At 45.7% G+C, this 22,201-nt stretch overlaps 1 pseudogene; it reads right to left on the bottom strand.

Annotated features, from left to right (window-relative positions):
- Positions 1–330, bottom strand: LOC134375123 (small integral membrane protein 14-like; annotated as a pseudogene).
- Positions 331–22,201: the final 21,871 nt, after the last annotated feature.

Genomic DNA, 22,201 nt, shown 5'->3' with positions numbered 1-22,201 from the left:
TTAACTGTTTTTACTCCCCGTATCACAAAGTGAGTCCACAGGAGGAGCTGGTGGATCTTGCTCATTATGAGATCTGGTTGGCTTTCCAGGTAGGTTGGATCCCCTTAGACTAGGAGGTCTCAGTAAGAACAAGATCACCACAATAACCATCTAGGCCATCAAGATCACATTAAAACTGATGCCATTATCACCAGTGGGTCCTGGTAATTCCTGAAAACATTCTGTATCTGTGCAGTAGGACTGGGACTGCCACAACAGATCAGTCAGCCTTCTCATCACATGTTCATGAAAGCAAACACATTCACAGGGATGGAATCCACATTCTTCCATGATCAGCCAGCTTGATTTTACTTAACTGTTTAAATACTTCTGGAGGCCAAGATCAATTCACTGGCAGATTCAGAGTCCAGTGAGGGCCTGCTCTCTGGTTCATGGATGGTACCTTCTCACTGTTTCCTCATATGGTAGAAAGACCACTCAGGGCCATTTGAATTCCAGGATCTAGAAGAGGGGGGGACATGGGCTCTGGGTGGGCACATGATGTCAGCCCTGTGAATTCTCCCCTTAGGGAGGTTCTGGCCAAAGAAAGGCCAGGACAGCAGGGCTGGGATTAAAGTGAGGCAGGTGAGGTGCCTTGAGTACAAAATTTAAGGAGGCATCGCTCTCAAGGTCACATGAAGGCAGGCCAGCTCCTGCCTCACCCTGGTCTGGGCCCTGTAAAGTGGGCAGCTCAGAGCAAGAAGGGCTTCTCTTGTGTGGCCTCTAGAGGGGTTGGCATTTACTCCCGCCCATTGAGAGAGACAGAAAGGTAAAATGACAGAAATAGACCTCACTGCCATGAGTCCCCACTCTCTTAAAGTACCACAAAACACTTCCAGATCATACTTCTGGAAGCTCCATCTCCACATCAGCCCAGATCACCAAAAATACCCAGAGTGACTCATTGTGACCTCCCAGAAATTAATTGAGATAAACACAGAAAAACTCTAGCATACAAATAGATTGCACTCCAGAACTCTTTCACAGAGCAGACTTCAATAAAATCTAGGATGAGTTAAAGATAATTAGGAGAAATGATGTGTGAGGTCAAGAAAAGGCTGTGGGAGAGAAGCTGGAATCCAAATCCTTATGCATTTTGGAGAGTTCTGAATCAAACTAAATCACTAGAGGATGCTCATAAAACAGTGGAGGAGATATGAAAGCAGGCTGGGGTGTTCAGGTATTAGTTGCTCCATGTGTGGGGTCATGTGGGAGGGGCTGGGTGAAGAGGAGAGAAGGGTGTTGGCCAGGGAGCTCACAAGCCTGGGTCCTAGTCTGGACTCCATTTCTTGTTAACCTGCCCAGCGCAGTTGCTGGACTTTGCTGAGTTTCTATTTTTCTCCTTTACATAATGGAACTAATAATATGTCTCCTGCTTAACTTGCAAAGTAGGTGGGAAGATCAAGGAAAAGAAAGCAACCAGTAGGCTTTGGAGGGTGTATAGAGCTAGGCAAATGGTTGTTATGTCTAACCTGAGCTGGTGAATCTACCAATTGTCTTGTTTATCCAGACACACACCATTTACTGAATGTCTGTCTCTTTGGTGCCACACCCAATCTAAGCCTTTGAGCACCCAAAACTGAATGAAATAGCACTGTGTTCAAGGAGCTCACCATCTGGTTATATTTATTATTTGCTGTTAGAGCACAAACATGGAATATTTAGAGTTTGCTACAATTACTTTACAGCTACTCACAGACCCATGCTTGACAAAGAAGAATTGACGTGATAAATGTAGAAATTTTCCCATCTATTATCAGCATGTAATGTTTTCAGAAGACCCAATAGAGGCAAATAGTGTTTTGGATGTCATCTTAGAAGTGTGGTTTCCATACCAACATATTTGCATGAACCCCAAGACAAAATACTGCCTCTAATTCATGATATGGCTAGCCTTGGTTGAATCGTGTTTTTAATAGAAAAGACTAAACCCTCACTCCTGGCTCCACAGTGCTTTCCAAAGTGTGCATGCTTGCACACTCATACACATGAACACACATAAAATGGGCCCTTAGAGGGGTTAGATCAGGCCCTCCTGGATTCTAACCCTGGCCCATCACTTTATGTCTCTGGGTCTCAGTTTCCTCATCTGTAAAAGAGGAGTAGTGCTGCCTTGTAAGTATTACTGTCATGAAACTGAAATGAAATCAAAGGTGTTATTAGCATGAAAGAGCAAGCAAAAGAGTAGTCACACAGGCAGTCCAGGAACGCAACTTAATCTGGAAAAGCTACTTCCATGCTTCTGGGAGGTGAGCAGGCACGGGAGGGGGACTATCCCTTCCTCTCTCGTCCTGTCCCTCCTTCTTTCCTCTTCCTTTTCCTTCTTCCCTTGGTTTTCTCCTCCCCTTACTTCCTTCTGTTATTAAACATCTGAGTGTGCCGGAATATAAAGATACGTATCTATTTCAGTGGAAGGTCTTGGAGCTGTATGCCAATAATGTCAGTACAGGCAAGATAGATGGAGCCACAGGAGCAGAAGGGGCCATGAGCTGCTTAAGGACATTCTGCTGGAGTTGGGCCTTGACTGGCGAATGAGAGAATGAAGTTGGGGTGGAGGGCTGTGGTGGGGAGGGGAGGAGAAAACGAGCGGATTTGGGGTAAAGGAAACAGCATGAAAATACCTGACATTTCCTGGGAAATAGCAAGTTGTTCTGTGCAGTTGGAGCAGGGACTGACGCCAGGAAACGAGAGACGCCAGTGAGCAGTGTGTGGGAGCAAGACTACCACGCCCCTGTTTGCCAAGACAGGAGTCCTCACTTTGCCGTATGAGAAATGGGAGGGGCTGCTGAAAGTTTTCAATGGAGAGATTGCTGTGGGAGAGGCGTGAAGGAGGGTTTTGAGGAACACTGGCTGTATTAGTCTGTTTCTGTTGCTTATAAAACAATAAACAGAACTGGGTGATTTATAAGGAAAATGAAACGTCCTGCTTACAGTTTCAGAGGCTGGGAAGTCCAAAGCGCAGAGAACACATCTGGTGAGGGTCTTGATGGTAGCAACAGTGACCCAATGGTCTCACATTGCAGAAAATGGTGGAGCAGAGAGAGAGACTCTCCTCTTCTTTTAAAGCCCTCAGAACCATGCCCCTGACCACCATTTTTATCCATTCACTACTGCATGGTCCTATGATACAATCAGCTCTTCAAGTTCCACCTTTCAATTACCACAATAGGATTACCCACCATTTTAACAGTCATAGTGGGGGCAAAGTTTCTAATACATAAAACTTGGGGGGCACAATTCAAGCCTCAGTGAGTTTTGGGGGGACATAATTTAGTCCACTACACTGGCATACCATTATAACAATTATAGTGGGGTTTCAAACTTCTTTTAAAAGTGAAATCTTTATTTGGAACCCTTAAACATAGAAGAGGTAAAAGCAATATTTTGTTATCATGCATATTTTATTTTATTTTTCTTAGCATGCATATATGTTATAATTCCCAAATGGTGATACCTACTTTGTACCATTGTGAATGATGATGTTGTCTTGATGAGCATAGAAAGCTGAAATAAGGGAATAAGCATTGAATTGTACAGTTACCTCAGCCTCAGAACCCAGTTTATCTTTAGATTTTGGTTCTGGTTGCATAGCACCATGAAGTCCTGATTTATACAGTGAAGTAGTTGCAAATAGCGATGGGTTTTTCACAGCTTGACTTTTAGCTCAGGACACTCTTTAATTAACAAAGGAAAACTTCATTCAGAAGCCTGCATAAAAATGAGCTAATTTGGCATCCTAAGTTAATGGGCTTGTGGTCTCCATGTATCAAGATTGGGTATATAACTCATTTTCATTATGGTTTAGATGGTTAAAATATATTTTAAATAAAATTTAAATAAAAAATTTGAGACCCCAAGCCATATGTAGAACCTATAGATATAGAGGATGATTTCTACCATGAGAGTGAAGGGTATCATGTGACTTATTTGTATCAGTCATTCACTGGGGGACAATAATTGACCTTCACCGTGGGTGAAGTTGGACAATTAGCATTGCATTAATACAGACTTCTTTTTTTTGGTGGCTGGCAGGAATGGGGATCCAAACCCTTGATCTTGGTATACAGACTTCTTCAGTGTGGGTGTTGAGAGATGCTTTTCTCAAAACTGGCAGGAGTTGGGGCTGGGGTGGCTACATTGGGCTCATCTTTCTTACAGTGTGTGCCATTTGTATAATCTTGGCACTTGTCTGATCTATGATTGTAGACAATGGAGAACCCATGTGCAAAATGTTTCTGATGTCAGGGTATTGAAAGACCCCACATCCATTTGAAAACTCCTGCCTGTGTACTCCAATAGAGCTTCCACAAAGTACAGAAGCCCACCAAGAAGAGACTGGCAATAGTTCCTTTCACTGAGCACTTACTATGTGCCAGGCACTGTTTTATGCACTCTACAGGCACCAACACTTTTAATCTTTGCAACAACTCTGTGAGATGGTTGCTGTTATTATTTCCGTTTTACAGATGAAGAAATTGAGGCACAAAGTGGTTAAGCACCTTGTCCAAGTCACACAGCTAGTAAGTAGCAGAGTGAGGATCTGAATCTAGTTGTTTGGCTCTCGAGTCTGAATTCCTAAGCATTATGCTCTGTTGTGCCTCTTTGAGGTAAGAATTCACTTTAGACCCCTGAGGTCAAATATCTTTTTCACTGGGAGTGAACATTGCATTTGTCCTTTAATTTTTCCCAACAATGCCCCCAGTGCTAGTTGTAGCATGTGGGTTCTTATGATGATATGCAAAGGGAGTTTCAGTAGAAATTGTGCAGTATGCAATGCAGACAGGGAAGCTGCACTTCTTAACATATGCATAAGTTTTTTTGAAATGTACTCTTTGGAGCTGGGCTTGAGCCAGCCATTCATGACACTATCGGGTGTCATGAAGTCAGTAAACTCTCCTAAGTGTTTGTGAGCCAGGAAGTCTCTGCTTTCTCTTTTAATTGCAGGATCCAAAGTACTAAGAGGATGAGACAGACCAGAACAGAAAGGATGACAGGACATGGAGGCTCCGGGTGAGGTGTGGTTCTGGCTCCTGAGTCCTCCTCAAACCCTCCTTTATCCGGCATTGGTCTTCCCAGTTAAAAAGGAGCAGCCCAGTAAGCCTCCACTGAAGGTAGGAGGTTGAAAAGTATAAGAGGAGACTGGAATAACAGTGAATTGGCAAAGCAGCTAAATTAATAGCCTGCCCCACAGCAGGGTGGGGGCAGCCATTGCAACCAGTCTATTAACGAAAGTCCTAAGAGGCCAGGCTGGATTTTCTCAAGAACAAACACTAAGCTGAGCAGACTGAGCAAATGAAGACATGTCTGTCAGAGATGTGCTGATTGGCAGGAGCAACACAATCTAGAATCAGGTCATGGTTGGGGTGATGAACGCTGTGTTGCTGGGTATTGGAGTGGTCACCTGCCCCTTGAAGTTGGAAAGAATTTATTTCAGGATTAACAAAAGGAATCTCCTGCTGGAAGCAATTTTATGGAGTTTTTACCTCTGGTGTTCAAAGCCACAGAATGAAAATAGCACCAAGAAAGGATTTAATGAGTTCTCAGAGAGTGGAGACAGAAAGGGCTTATTAAGGGAAGTCAGGGGGCTTAGGGAAGTTGCCCAACCTTGTGATTGCATGTGAGGCTCAGCATGCCTCCCCCGATCCCCTTGGAGCTGCTGCACAGAAAGTGTTTTTGAGTCATGATTTCCAAGTGTCTCTCAAGGGCTTCTGCTCAGGTGCCAGCGTGCTGTACTCACTCCCAATCTCACGCTTGGAGTTTCCTCTGAGCATCGTGCCCAGAAATCTAATACCCCTTACTACAGCCCACAAGCCTCAAGCCATTAGCTCCCGGGGATCACACCCAGCTCAGGACTCTCCTTGAGCAAGGAGCTGGTTCTGACCTGTCCACAGCTCTGAGAATGAGTACGTGGCCCCTTTGCATGTGGCCAAACCATTGCCCTAGCACAGAAGAACAGGGAGGGAACCAGCACTTTTTGGACCCCTTTGAATCAAGCACGAAGCCAGGTGTGTTATGTAAGATCATTGAGTCTTTCCAAAAACCCTCTCCTTTGTGTAAATGAAGAAACAGAGGCTCAGAGAGGTAAAGTAACACAACCAAGGTCACACAGCCGGTGAGGGGTAGACACATTTTTCTGGCTCCCAAATCTGTGCTCTTCTACTACTCCTGCCTCTTGAACAGAAGACAAGAAGCTCCCCCTTTGCCCCAAAGCCCAGAGCAGTGTCTCCCAGCAGGGCTGAGGTCAAAATATTTCCCAGGGGAGTGAGAGGCTCTCAGTTTTCACCTGCATCTTGGGCACATTATTTGACACGGATGAAATGGGAATGACACACTCCTCACCCCCTTTGCAGAGCTGTAAATATAAGATGGAAGAGAACACTAAAGTTAAACGCTGAACTGCTCCGTGAGTTCACTCTCCTCTTCTCTAATCATGGCCCACCAGGGCTCGCTGGGTGAATGTTGATCCCCAAACATTTTGGGCTTGAACTAATAAAGATCTCATTATTCAGCCCAGAGCAAAGTCATTCCTTTGAGTCTGGTCATCGTGGGGAAGAATGGGGAGAAAATCCATCTAAGAGGCAAGACTTTCTTTTGTGCCAGCACAAGAGAGGAAGAAATTTTTTGGTTCAAGGCCTGGGCAGCCAGCCAAGCTCCAGAAACAACTGGAGCTGTCCAGGCTCCAGCGGCGGGCAGGTGATGAGTCAGCTCCCTGGGACGAGGGTGGCAGCTCCGGCCAGGTCCCAGGCGTTTCACCTCCTTTACGTGTTGGCTTGGGGAGCGGGTAGTGATGGTCAAGGCAGGAGGAGATGGATGATGGGGCTGTGTAGACCCTTAGGAAGGACTGCAGGCTCGGCTCAGCACTACGGAGGAGGTCACGTGCCTTTGGGGTCCTTCTGTTCCCCAGCTGTCGCACTTCTGTCCTTGTGGTGGGGTCCCACTGAAGTTGCCCCACTCTTAAAACGCTTTCTTCTCTGCAGAGACTTCATCCCTCATCAGAACACCCCTGTCCTGCTACCCATTGGGATGGAAAACAGTCTCATCAGCAGCTCCCACTCCCACCCTGTGTGTCTCCAGAGACATGACTGTGTTTTCTCATCTGCTCCTCTTAGTCTTTTCTGCGAGCATCCACTCTACATCTACTATGTGCTAGGCCCTGTGTGGAGGCAAGAGGGGACGGATGGATGAATCGGCACTTGAATTAATCATGCCCTTTTATTTTCTGTATTTTCTGATGTTTTGACATCTGGGGCTGGCTGATCCTGGGGTGACTGCCCCTCCCAGGGCTAGCCAGTTCCTAGAGATGGTTAAGGACTCAGCTACAAGTGTGCCTTTCAGATGCAAACCAACCAGTCTGGGTCTCATAGCCCACTCCTCCTTTACTGGGCTCTCACAGGGCTCTTCCACTCCAGACCTCTCTTTCTCACCGCCCCTCGCCACCTCACCCTAATCCCCCCAGAGCCAGGTACCAGACTACCAAGGACAGTTCCTATGTCCCAGAACCTGAAACTTGCCAATCCTTCACCTGCTAACCCTGCCTTGCCTATTCCTTCCCATGGAAACCACGATAAAGGCCCTTGCCATGTTTTCCTTCTCTCCATCTGCCTCCTGACCAACCCTGGTGCTTCTGCGTGTGGCCTCCACACCCCATCATGTGGAGTGCCATGCCTCCTGCTTCTAGGGAACTGTGAATAAAAAACTTCTTTCTTCAAGGCAGTCATGTCCATGTCTGTGTGTCTTACCACAGCTGTTTAAAACAAATCCTAAGTATATTTTAAAATAACACTGGGACCATCCTCCAAGGTTCTCACTCTCTAGCAGACAGATAGATACATAAACAACTTGGGGTTTATAGGCTCCTTATGGGCAAAGTGCTCTGGGACCTTGGGGGAGGAAATGATTCAGGGGCTGGGGAGGGGCCAGAATCTGGCAGGGTTGGCCAAGGAAGTGATATTTACTGGAGATATAAAGGATTTTACTGGGCAGAGAAGAACTGCACCAGGCAGATAAAAAGGGTATTCTAGGCAGAGGGAAGAGCAAGGCAAAGACTCGGAGATATAAAAGTTCACGGAAATAGAGAAGAGCTGGAACTGGCAAGTGTGAAAGTAGTTGGTGGGAGATGACGACGCTGGAGGGAAGCCCTGGGTTGTTGTAATGGGACTTAAATGCCATGCTAAGGAACCAGCGCTTTATCCTGAGGGCAATTGGGAGACATCAAAGGTCTCCAGGTAAAAGAGTGACATGACCAGAATGTTTGGGAAGAGAACTATCGGTGGGTTCTTGCGGCCTCTGTTGGAGACTCCTAAGGATCAACTGGAGCTGCCCTTGAATGTCCTTCATAGGTCTTGGACAGGGCTGTCCTGGGCACACATGGCTCTTAAGGACTCTTTGCAGGACCCCAAAACTCTCAAACTCTGACCACCATGAGAAGAATACATGGGAAAGAGCATGAGTGGAGGCAGGAGCCCAGGTGGAAAGTCCTGCCTTCCTCCGGGGCTGAGGAAGGTCAGATCTCTTGGTGGAGCGGGGCAGCCTGAAGAGATGTCAGAGACAGAGTCAACTGATGGGCTAGTTGGAGGTGGTGGCAGGAAGAGGGAGCAGAAAAGATAACAGTAAACACAGATTCAGTGCACAAGGCCACTTGAAAATGTTGGTTGAATAAATGAATAAGGCTCTAGCTTATTGATATGTGGGTGGTGATGCTCATTAACCTTAACCAAAGCAAGTTTTAGGTAGGAAAAGGAAAAATAATTATTATATTTACTACCTTTGATTCTAACATGCCATCAATGATAAAGAGCACCACATATTTAATCACTTTTGATGAAACAAAAAAATACTATCACATTAAATGTACACCTCAATCTAAGACACATCCCAATTTCAGAAGAAAGCAGGAAAAACAAAAGCTCTGTTATAAGTTAGATTGGTACAGGCTGAGTTTAAGATGGCTGGGGGTGATGCAAGAGGAGAGACATGGGGACTGAAGGTAAACGTTTAGGTGTCATTTGCTTTTGGATGGCATTAAGCCATGGGAGACGATGAGATCACATATGGGGGTCTTGGGAGAGAGAGAAGAAAAGAAGACAGAGTGACACCTGCATGCTGAGGGCAGGTGTGATGGAGCAGCCAACTCGATGAATGGAATCCCCTCCCAGCTAGTGCCCAGGCCAAGGGACTGACCTTGGTCCATCCCCGGCTCCTCCCTCACTTCCTCCTCCAGCCACCCAGCGTCCTATAAATCTCGTATCTTTGACAGCCTTCCTCCTTATTCTCACAGCTCCTTCGTTCAAACTCAGCTTCTCTCATCAGCCTTCGGTGACAGCCCCCTCACCGGTCTCCCTGCCCCTACTGGGTCCTCATTTGACATCACCACAAGATTGATTTTTCCAAAATATACCTTGGATCATGTCAATCCTCTGCCTCAAATCCATCCACAGGTCTTCAGTGTCCTGAGGATAACATCAGAACTCCTGGGTTGAATACACAAACTCCTTCAAAATCTGGTCCTCTCGCTTCTCTAGTCCTGTTTCCCCCATTCTGTCTCTTGGACCCTGAGATACTGCACTCCCTGCAGCCTTCCAGATGGTCCCTCTCAGCCGCTGCTCCTTGCCTGTCCACAGGGTGCTCCCCCTGCCTGGATGGCCTCCACACTACTCTGCCTCTGCTGGGCTAACTCCTGCTAATCCTTCAAAGCACATTCAATGATGACCTCCTCTGCAAAGCTTTCTCCAACTCTCTTTTCTCCCTTACCTGGGACACCAAATGATCAAGACGTGATGTTGCATAATCATTCATGGGTAAAAGATCCAGTTAAAGTACTAAATAAGCCAGTAGATTTTAATATAAAGGAGTATAAAAAACTCACTGATATGGTTTCAGGTACCACATTCCAGCTAACCTTTAAGAATCTACTCCTCGAATCTTGATGTAGTATTGAAGAATATCCACAATTACCTGAAAAGGCTATTAAAATATTCCCAATGAACTGAATGTCTATGTATAGTTTTCCAACTACACATCTGTGTGAGTCTTAGCTTGAAACATATCAACAGATTGACTGCAGAAGCAGGTATAAGAATCCGGTGTCTTCTACTAAGCCAGACACTAAGGAGATTTATAAAACATTGCCATTCTTCTTACTAGGAATTTCTGGTTTGGAAAATTTAGTTGTTTTTCATAAAAATTTGTTGTTTATGTTAGGATATAATGAGCTTACTGTTTTTATTTTCAAATGATCTAATAAATAAATTTTTTAGAATAAAAAATATGGTAATTAAAAAATATTGTACTATATTTTAATATAATATAAAATATAATACAAAATTCAATTTAATTATATTTTAATAGCTATAAGCCACATAAACAAACGTTACCTGCAAAATATGCCTCAGTAATTTTTCAGCACATAAAGGTGTCTTGAGACCAAAAAATTTGAGCACTGCTGTTTCTGTGCCATGCTGGAAAGCTTGGGGCCTGGCTGCCCTCAGCCGGGTGCCCACTATTATGAAATCAGCTGCAGCAGGGAGCAGATGGTCTGGGGGGGGGTAGGCCCAGTGGTAAAGGCATGGTCGTGACTACCCTTTCAGCAGGCCATGGGTTGGGCAGCCATCCCTTAGGAGGAGCTGTAGGAGCAGCAGGTACCATGACCAAATGACCAGCATGCTAGTCAATTTTGGATCATCCTTTAGATGCTGGCTATTTTCATGAAGCTGGAGTTCTCTTGGGCTAGCTTGGCCATTTCCTCTCACCTTGCCAAACCTCAAAGCCTTGATACCTTAGATATTTTATTAGAATATCCTCTTCATGGATGTGTCTCCACCATGAGAGTGCAAGCTCCTCAAAGGGAGGGATTATTCATATTTGTGCCCCCAAGTTAGGAAGATAGGGGTGAAGAAACACACATGGCCCCTGCCCTCCTGGAGCAGAAAGTCTTGTGAGGAAATAGGAAACATAGTATTGCAAAAATAATTATGTAATTACAAACTGAGAAGGAAAAATACAGGGTACCATGAGAGAATAAAATGCAGGAACTGAATTTAGATCAGAGTGGTCAGGGCAGGCTTCTGCTAATGTGCATTTTAAGCTAAGACTTGAAGGATAGCTGGAGTCAGCCAGGCAAGGAATGAGCATTGATGTTCTCTTTTAGGCACAAGGACAGCATGTGCCAAGGGACTTGGGATATGGGAGGACTGGAGAGGAAGGATAAAGGTGTGGTGTGGCTTGGGGCTTGGGAGGAGGTCCAAGAGGTGTCAGGGGCCAGATCATGATACATATATTTGTTTGTTTGTTTGTTTTCCTTAGTGCAATTGGAAAGTTTTCAGCAGCAGAATGATGTGATCAGATTTGGTTTTGGATGGTTGGTTCTGGCTGTAGTGTAGAGAATAGGCTGAGGGGATGGCCTATCTGTGGGAAGGGAGAGACCAGTTAGGGATCCAACTGAGAGATGATTGCTGATAGTAGCTTAGGCTAGCGTCATGGCAGTCAAGGAGAGAATTGGGGGGATATTGAGAGATATTTGGAGGATAGAATAGTCTGGGCTTGGTGTAGGAATGAATGGGGGAGAGGCAAGGGAAAAGGAGGTGCCAAACATGTGTCCTATGTTTCCAGCTTGAGTACCTGCAGAATGGGAGCGCTGGTCTTAAAATGGGAAGGCTGCAGGAAGGGCAGATCCGAGGAAATGTTCCAGCGTTCTGGTTTGGACTTGCTAGTCGTGAGGTGCTTTTATTATAGAACACAGCCTCAGCGAGAGTGCTGGAACTCAGACTTCGGGAGCCTGAACAGGTGTGGGGAAAATGTTCATGGTGTGGGGTAGGCACTTCCCGAGTACACACTGGCAGTCTGTATCCTCGGCAGAACTGCATGGGCTATTTCCTTGTGTGAATTGAGTTTCTCTAGAAGTTTATTTGTATCATCCAGCAAGTCCAGAGTTACCATGAAAAGGCTTGGGGGAGGCTGGCTGTTGAGGCTGGGCTCAACCACCTCTCCCTAGTCTGGCCACGCTGCTCTTGGAGACTTGACGTTCTGAAAGGTCACGTCTGAGACCCAAAGGGGAGAAAGGAGCCTGAATAGGCACCCTTAAAGCACCATAACAATGCTGTAAATAGTCAGACTATGTCCAGCTCAGCATCTCAAGTCATGCTTAGAAGCAAGCTAGACATCCCCAATCTTTTGTAGCATGTGAGGTACTGTGTTTTTCAGAAATCCCAACCAAATCCTGGGTTTTGCTGCACAAACAGCCAAGCACAAATGCAAGGGTAGACAAACAAGTCTGAGGCTCTAGCAGAGTAGCTGAGACCGATGAAGCAAGGGAGAGAGAGCCGGCAAACATTAAAATAAAGCCAATTTTCTTCTGAGACCCCAGGTTGGTTCCAAATGCAGAAATCAAATATATGGAGGGACAGAAGACGTGTCCTGAACGAATTGTGATGAAAGGTCTCCTTTGGTAGAGCTGCTCTTGTTTAATCCTTTTCTATGTGTTTCTGCCACTGGGTGAGGGGGTACATAGTTTAAGCTAATGGTCACATCCTCTATGCACACGCCAGCCCTAAAAGAGGAGGGAATGGGATGGGGGTGGGGGTGGGGCAGTTGGAGTGTGGCGTGGAAGGATTTTAGCTGAAACAGAGAAAAAAATCCTGGATCAAGATTTTTGCTGGTCCAGGGTACTTTGAAGTCTTTAATGAAAATCATTTGCAGGAAAATGGGCCTTATTTTTCCCTATATACTCAGCCTAGCACTGGCTGGAGTAGGCAGCTAGTACTTGGTAAATATTTGTGGCATTGCACTGTGAACTGCTTTGTGGGAATAATGTAAAGGGGATAAAACATCCCAGGCTGGGAGGAGGAAAGGTCCACAGGGAGCCAGAGGCAGAGCAGGCTGGGACGTCCCCCAGAAGGCTTGTTGAGGGAGGTGAAGCTATTAGAGAAAAGAAAGTGGGGAGAGCAGTGCTGGAGAGGTAGGGGGACAAGGGCTGAGAAAGAAGAGCAGAGAGAGGGATGGGAGACCCCTGATGGGGATCAAAATGCAGGGGGCAGCTGGATGGCCTGCAGGCCAGAGGAGAAATAGAGATGGCAGTTCCCAGGCATAGGCTTCTCTGGCTGCCAAGTCCTTGGATGGAGGCATTGAAATTAGAGTGGAGCTACAGGTCCTAATGTGTAGTAAGCATTTAATACCTTTGTTTAATAACCAGCAACTCATAAGCATTTGCATTTGTTTCCAGGGCAATTTTATAGTTTAATTCTATCATGTCTATTCTTTAGTTAGGTATCTATGACCCTTTAAATGTGGGCAGCTATGAGTACCATTTCATAGATAAGAAAATTGAAGTTTGAATCAGTGAAAAGGAATTGCCCGGGATAACCCAGCTGATGTCTAGAAAAGCCGGGAATCCCATATATCTTTTGCCCTGGAGTCTCACACGCTTTCAGCCACCTGAGGTGCCTGTCCTAAGCTGTGAATGCTGTGCACTGGTAGAATGTAAAAGGGAACTCTCTCCCAGGAGTCCAGGACATACCTTGGGGCCATGCACATTGTGGGAGCTCATTAGCTAAGACAAACCAATCTGGAGGTATTTGACATTGGAGGCTATTCACTCACAGAGATGGGGTGGTGATTTAAGCCTATTGGTGGAGGTAGGAGCTGAAGTGTAGGCAGTAGTGATAGGAAAGGACAAGAAAACAGGACAATCAATAAGGCAACTTCTCATAGTGACAAGAGCTGCAAACGTGGTCACAAACAGATAATCTTTGGGAAGCATGCAAGGCACAATATATCAGTGGTCAATGGCTAGGTTATTTGAGTCAGACTCTAAGTGCCCAGAGATTCAGGAAATGGAGAGATCAGTGTAAATGAAGAAGTCCAAGATGCCTTGTAGAACTGGGCCCTCACGTTGGGTGTATTAGCCCATTTCTGTTGTTTATAACAAAACACCTGGAACTGGGTAATTTATAAGAAAACAAAATTTGTTGCTTATAGTTTTGGAGACTGGGAAGTCCAAAGTCCAGGAAACACATTTGGTGAAGGCCTTGGTGGTAGCAACAATGACCCAGGTTTCTCCATGGCAGAAAATGGCAGAGCAGAGAGAAACTAACTTCTTATGTGCTTTTCTTTTAAAGCCCTCAGAACCACACCCCTGACCACCATTATTAATCCATTCACTATGGCATGTTCCTACAATCTAATCACCTCTTCAAAGCCCCACCTTTCAATTACCATAATAGGATTTCCCACTCTCAGTCGTTACAGTGGGGATTAAGCTTCTAATATATATGAACTTTGGGGACACAATTCAATCAATCCACAGCATTGGGCCTCAAAGAAACATTAGAATTTGGTGAAGTGAAGGGGCCAGAAGCTGGTCTTCCAAATGTGAAATGCAGAGCAAGGGAAATGGAAGTGAGGGAGCATTTATTGAGCAACTATTGTGTGTCAAGACCATGCCAGATGTTGTCACATCCATTAGTAGCTCATTCCACAGAAGAGGAAATAAGCACAATGTGGAGGAATGGGGATGGGAAACAGATCACACCACAGCAGAGGGCCCAAGGAGAAGAGGAATAAAAAAGGAAGGTTCAGAGGAGCTCAGGTTAAGACAGACCTAGACCTGCCAGGCTGGGAAGCCTGATCTGACCTCTCCCCACGTGCTCACTACCGCACTGTTTCATGATTGCTTAGTAATTTAAGCTAGGTCATGAGCAACTTGAAAGCAAGGATTGTTTTACACATCACTGCATTGGTTCTCGAAATTTCAGTGTGCATCAGAATCACCTGGAGAGTGTGTTAAAGCACCAATTGTAAGCCCTCACCCCTAGAGTTTCTGATTCAATAGGTTTTGAGGTAAGCCTGAGAATTTGCATTTCTAACATATTCCCAATCTTGCAGATGGTCCTGGTGATTCTCAATTCCTGGTATCCATATCCTTGTGAGGTTTCCTCCCACAATGAATTGGGTTAACTTTTGTGACAAACAGGGTATTGTGAGAGCAATGGTGTGTGACTTTCAAGAATAGGTTATCAAAGAAATTGCAGCTTGCATCTTATTCTCTTGGATTCTTCACCATGGGGGAAACCAGCTGCCATGTTCTGAGGACACTCAGGCAGCCTTGTGGAGAGGTCATATAGGGAGAAACTGAAGACTCCCACCAATAACCAACACCAAATTGCCAGCCATGTGAATGAGCTACACTGGAATTAGATCCTCTAGTTCCTGCCAAGCAGTCCGATGACTGCAGCCCCAGTCCATATTTGACTGCTACTTCATGATAGACCCTAAGCCAGAACCTATAGAAACTATGAGAGATAATAAATAGTTATTGCTGTTTTAGTCCACTAATCTTTGTGGTGATTTATTACACAGCTATAGATAACTTATCCAACAAATGATGTTGATGTGGCTGGTCCAGGGACCACATTCTGAGAATGACTGCACCATTTTAAACCTTGTACCAAGAATGTGCCTGGAATATAGGATGCATTCAATAAATGTCTTTAAAATAAATTAATGAATAAATGGATGGGTTATTGGCTAAATGAAGATTAGGCTTAAATCTACAGGTATTGGGGAGCCACTGAGTTGAGGAATGACATAATATCAGGGGCATCTAGGGTACTTGCTGAGAAGGGTCTATATAACCATGGTTTGCTGAGTGACCCTGCTGGCAGCGTTCCCAGCTCTTGGATTGTTCGCTATGGAGGCAGCCAGCTGCCATGTTTTAAGGACACTCAAGCAACCTTGTGGAGAGTTCATATAGGGAGAAACTGAAGCCTCCCACCAACAATCAACACCAACTTGCCAGCCATGATAATGAGCTACCTTGGAATCGAATCCTCCAGTCCTAGTCAGGCCCTGAATCAGGCTGTGGATAGAAAATGGTGAAGGAGGTTCCTTAATTATCACTTGAGACTTTGCAATATTATCAGAAAGAACAATGCAGAGCTAGACAGATGCCTTTGAAGAAGGAGGAGGAGACATGTGTGGGCAGAGACTGTAGGGGAGGTGCAAGGAGGGCCTAGGACACTGAAGAGGTGGGGGACAGGGACCAGATTCAAATGGTGCCTGTCTGTGGGAAGTTCCTCAAGTCCTTCAACTTTCTTTTCTCACTCCCCTAAGAACCCCAGGTACTTTTGCTGCAATCCATTGCTGACGTGTGTCTTGGGGAAGGAGGGTAGGGGGGCAGTGGCAGGATCCCTAGAAAGAGACAGGAGATGGGGGTCTTTGTGGATTCCTACAAGCTTGGTTTCATCTTGGAGAACCTTGCCCCAGTGGCCATTATTCCTCCCTAAGGCTCTTCCTCCTTTTTTCTTAAGTGTCAGTGGAGCTGTGACTCACTTAAATATTCCTCAGAGTCTTTTAAAAAATTTTTATTCCCCTGTATGGTTGAGATAGCAGGTGCTCAGTTTCTATGGGTTCAGGTTACAAGATATACCTCTGAGTTTCAAGCCACTCCCCAAGGTCTCAAGACCCTCCTCTAGGCCCTCCCCTAGAGGAGAGTTACTGTTGTTTGCTGGACCTATTTTTGGCATCAACATAGGGAAATTGAGACCTCTGGGGGCTGACTTACGCAAATTCAGTGGCTGGGTATGCTCAGTAGAAAGGGGTTATAGAACCCTAAAGCCAGGCATGCTCAGTTAAGTGGAATTTATCCTTTGAATGACCTTCCACTAGAGGTGCTAAAGAACATAGAATATTCTTGAATATGCTTGGTGCATGTGATAGCATCTGACCAGGGAACATGCTGTAAAAGGAGACAAACTGAGCATGTGCAAAACTAGGTTACATAACTGGGAACCCCTTAGTTGAATATTCATTAGATACCATGAATATGTATTAGATAGCAAAACTATAAAAGAGGAATTACAGCAGAAGGCAGAGTTGTTGCCCACTTTTCCTGGGGCCAAACCACTCTTTCTTGCAAGGTGTGTATGCTTTAATTTTGTGTTAAACTTACTTCTGATGGGCAGCTGCTGACTCTTGAGCCAGCCTACACTTTGTACTAAACTCTAAGTGTGTATTTCTTACTTTTGTACTAAACCAGGTCTGAGCCCTGATGAGTCTGTGGAGGTAGCCCACACTTTCTCTGTGAAGTCTGTATTCCTCACTTTGCTACATTAAACCTGCTTTCACTTTCTGCTGTGACTCTGCCCTTGAATTCTTTCCTGTGGCAGAGTCAAAACCTGCTAGAGAATAGGGTGGATTGAAGCCAGCTATCAGGCCTCCCCAGGCCCTCTCCTCTGGTACCACGTTTGGCTTAGTCGCAGATGCAAACATGCTTAACATCACTTGAACTCGAAAAGCCAATGCACAGAGGTGCAGTTGTGGGGGGATAAAGAAGCCTACTTTGGTGGTGATCTGTGGGAGGGTAGCCTCCAGCCTCCCTGCAAATCTCAGCCCTGCCTTAAGCAAGGCTGGAAGACTCCTTCCCACTGCAGTACCTCAACGGTCAGCCTCTAATAAGGGTATGTATTTGGCCCTCTTTTGCTGAGTGCCTCTGGCCTGCTTGGGAAGAAAAGCAGTCATCTGCTTGTCTCTGATGAATTCATGTCCAGAGAAGATGATCACTGAAGTGGAGTCAGACCATGTTTTTTCCCAGCCCTGTCACTAACAAGCTGTTAGCCTCATCCAAGTCACAGAGCCTCCTAGGACCTTGTGTCTTCATCTGTCAGATGAGTGGGAAGGATGAAGGTGATCCCTAAAGTCCCTTTCTGTCTATGGTCTGGGATTATAAAAGGAGCCTCCAAGCTTGTTTCACGCCTTCTGGGTGTATGTATTCTGCCCAGCTACTCCTCAGTACCTCACCCTTTTTTCTTCACAAGCTGGAATTTCTTTTTAGGTCAGATTCCTCCAGACAGGATTCAGTATTTATTGCACAAAAGATAAGAAATAAACATTGTAATACAGTACCCAGCAACCTATGCACAATGCTGCATGTTCTACATCTTTATGAAAAATTCAAAAGAAACACTGTAAAGACAACCTCGGGACTGTCCAGTCCTAGATTTCATGGCTAGGCTAAGTTTGGGTCTGTTCAGTGCCCCAGCTTAAATTGCCATCTCTGCAGCCCAGTGTTCCTGTATAAGGCCATAGTCTCCAATATCAATTATTGCTTACAGGGTTTATCTTGGTCATTAAGGAACTTAACACCATTTGTCAAATAGCCATTGAGTTCCTATCATGTGCAAAACTCTTTGGCGAATGCTGTAAGCAACAAAAAGGACAGGGCACTCTCTTCCTTGAGGACATAATTTTATATAAAGTGTATTTTATGCACTGATTGTCCAAGGGGATTGATAGAGTTTGGATATTGTTGTCCCTGCCAGAACTCATGTGGAAATTTGATCCTGAATGTGGCAGTGTTGGAAACTGAGTCATGGGGGTGGATCCCTCATGAATGGATTAGTGCTTTCCCTAGGTGGGGGGATTAATGAGTGAGTTCTCGCTCTATTAGTTCCCACAAGAGCTGATTGTTTAAAAGACCCTGGCACTTCCCCCCTCTCTCTCTTGCTTCCTCTCACCATGTGATCTGCTTGTACCTGTCAGCTGCCTGCCACTTTCCACCATGAGTAGAAGCAGCCTGAGGCCCGTGCCAGATGCAGCTGTCCCAGAATCATAAGCTAAATAAACCTCTGTTCTTTTTAAATTATACAGTCTCAGGTATTTCTGTTATAGTAACACAAACAGACTAATACAGGGATAATCACATTTTGAGTGCCTTAAGATCTTAGCGCATTGCCTTCATAGTAACAGCAATGGCTAATTTTTCAGTTAATGCAAAACTATGTGCTTGCCATCCTGCTAAGCACTTTATAGGTATTATTTGGGCTTCACAACAATCCTATTCTAGAGATGTGGAAACTGAGGCCCAGAGAATTTAAGTAACTTGCCAAAGTCACATAATCAGTAATGACAGAATAGACTCAAACCAGGTGTGCCTGCTTCTAAAATCCATGACGTTTATCATATGAATAGTAAGTTTCCTGAAAAGTTGACAGTCCATAAACATTGATTGAGTAATTGAGCAAGTGAAGAGAGAGAGCTTGAGAGAATAAACGAATGGAAAAACTTTGGGAAGACTCTGAGTGGCATGAGGGTGTTCTATGCCACCCTCTCTACCCCATTGAACGGAGCTCAGACACCATAGCTGGGTATGTTCTTTGGGTCCCTCTTAGTTCTAGTCCGATCTTGCCTTGTAAGGAACCCCACACCCACTCTCAGCACGCCTTCACCCATATCTACCTTTTAGTTTGAGTGAAGCCTCTGCTTTGAGTTAACCAGATTATTTCTTTTCATTTTGCCTCCAGCCCCACCTCCACCCCAGACCCCCTTCCAGCCTCGCTGTCACACAGTCCATTCCCAGCCTGAGACCCCCAAACAACTGGATGCATCCTCAGAGCTGTTCCTTATGTCCTGCTCACTTATGTCCTTTCCAGGTGCCTGTAAGGGAGACCAGCCAGAAGAGCAGAAAGACAGCACAATTTATTGCTGTTGTCATCTTCTTCTTGGCACCATATGCAGGGGCTCAGCCAAGCTGAGCTGAACCAGAGACCCACTTGGTAGAGATCTGAGAGTGGGGAGGCATGAGCCAGTGATAACCCTTCCACTGCACCCTCCAAATTCATGGCCACAGGATTGAAAAGTCCTGCTTCTGCCCCCTCATGTCAGCCCCTGAATACCCTATGATGGGGGAATGCAGCGAATGCTGATCAGGAAGGCTGTGAACTCAGTCCAGACCATGCAATAAAAAAGTGGGGTCCCCAGACTTGCTTTTCTATCCTCCCTCACTGGTAGTGCTACCTTTGTGTTCCTATCAGGAGGCCATTTCACTTACAGCTCCAGCCTCCCTGCAAATCTCAGCTCTGGCTCCAGCAGGGCTGAAAGACTCATTCCCACTGCAGTGCAAATGCCAAGGCCATCTAGAGATGAGATAAAGGGAGAGGAGGAGGAAAGGAGAGTGCAAGCCAGTCTGAGTGGTGACTCAGACGGTGAGTGGCTCCCCTTGGGGCTGGTAAGGCTGGCCTTCAATGTCAGCTGAAGGAGAAGAGGGCAAGAGGGAATCAGGTGTATTGAGAACTTACTACTGTGTGCCAGGGCTCTACCAGGGAGTTGGGTTTGACAATGCCCACCCCACAGATGAGAAAACTGAGGCTCAGAGAGGCAAAGAGACCACATTGTCACAGCAAATGGTGGAACTAGAATTTGAAGCCAGGTGTATGTGACTTCAAAGCTCATGCTGCTTGCACAGGAGTGGGCATTTCATACCTGGTCCTTTTCATTCCTGTGTGACATGGACCCCTCTCTTCCCTCTGCTTCCTGGCTGCCTCCCCATAGCTGGCTCAGATTGGTGCTTCTAGAGTTAAATGGAGAAGCCTGTGCTTGTGTGCTTGTGTGTGTGTGTGTGTGTGTGTGTGTGTGTGTGTGTGTGTGTGCTCACGCACAACACATGCATAGTGTGGGAGGTAAGGAGAGGAGGAAGAAGGCTTAGGACCCTGAGATCTGTGGCGGGCTCCACAGAGACACCTCCTCCCCACCACACCATCAGCTCCTGCCCAATGTCTCTTCTCTTCCCTACGTTCAGAATCCTTGGACAGCCTTCCCCAGGCTGCTGCAGGGCTTTGGGGGTGGGTGTGTGTGTGTGTTGCGGGGGTGCTGTTATGTTGCAGGCTTTAGTCTTTTCCCCTATGGGGGGCAGAATCATACCAACTTTATTATTTCACCCAGTTCCCCCTTCTATGTACTAAGAAGCTTAAGGGGGAGGAAAAGGATTTTCCAGAAAATTACACCCTGCACCTCCCTTGCTGCTGCTCCTAGGAAGTCATTTAAGGTGGAAATGAGAGCCCATTGTTGCTCATTTAATTACCCAACCAATGAATGGCATATTTAATGGAAATGGCAAAATCCTCCAACATGAGTAAGATTTCTAATTCATGTATCTCCAGACGTGTTGCGAAATAATTCATTAACTAGAAATGTGAGTTGCTGGGACTGCCTCAGGGGAAAAGCAGGGCCAGGGAATGGAGCCAAGGATGCGTGAGGCAATTAGCAGAGGTTCGTTCCCCTGTGACTGAGGTAACACAGAGTCTGCTCCTACTGTGCTCTGACGGTGAGGCCCCCTCCTCACCAGGGATGGGGCATGGAGCCCAGTGCTGGGGGCACAGGGTCCCAGGCAGGCTGGTCCTCAGCTGCGTGGGGAGAAGAGAGTGAGGCTAGCCCATCTCCAGCCCTTCTCCCCATGCCCAGGCTTGTGTATCACCCATGCAGCACCGGGAAATATGCAGAAGCAGGTGTGACGTGGGGGTAGGGGGACTTCAGAAATGGCAGGAATGAGGGCACAGTCTCTGAGGCAGTTGTTGGGGGTCAGGCTTTATCCCCCCCTCCCTCTGACCAGTGCTCTAGCTGTGTCCTCTCAGCTTTGACTCCAGGCTGCTGTTGAATTTTAGGGGTATTTGTTCATTCGGTCATTCAGCCAACGTTTATGGAACATCTGCTATTTGTGGAAAATCTGTTTGTTAATTCAACCATGCAACCTATCAACCTTCTAATTAAATACTTATTATTCATTCATTTCCTCATTCACTCACTTGTTTTAAGTAATGAGCTAAACAGACAACATATATTGAATACCTACTGATTCACTTATTCATGCAAACAATCAGCACTTACAAAGCACCTAACATTTGACCACCAATCTGTCTGTCCATCCATCCACTCGCCTACCCACCCACCCAACTGATCAACGAAATATTTACTGAATACTAAATGCCTGTTCATTCATGCAATCAACACATATTAAGCACCTATTATATACCAGGCATTGTGTAGACACTAGGGAAACAAAGATTGAGACACGAGTCCCTTCTTCAAGGAGATTAAAGTCAAGTGATAGTATTGATAGCTAACTATCAATGCTCAGCACTGTGCTAAGTGCTTTACATACATAAGCTCATTTCCTATGGTAGGTACCGTGAAGAAATGGTCATAAGAATCTCTCAGTGTCACATAGCTTTTGTGTTATAGAGTTTCAGACTTTGAACCCAGGCAGACAGACGAGAATGTGTGCTCCTAACCAGGATGCTGCCTTCCTGGGGATGGGGGAGGGACGGGGAAGATACACACTGCACAGTCTTATGGCTGGAGAAAGGGAAGATGAATTGGCTTTGTCTGGAGGAGAGAG

This window comes from Cynocephalus volans, chromosome 4, assembly GCF_027409185.1.
Source record: "Cynocephalus volans isolate mCynVol1 chromosome 4, mCynVol1.pri, whole genome shotgun sequence".
Lineage (NCBI taxonomy): Eukaryota > Metazoa > Chordata > Mammalia > Dermoptera > Cynocephalidae > Cynocephalus > Cynocephalus volans.
The sequence above is the reverse complement of the archived record's forward strand: the minus strand, read 5'-3'. Positions and strand labels throughout refer to the sequence as shown.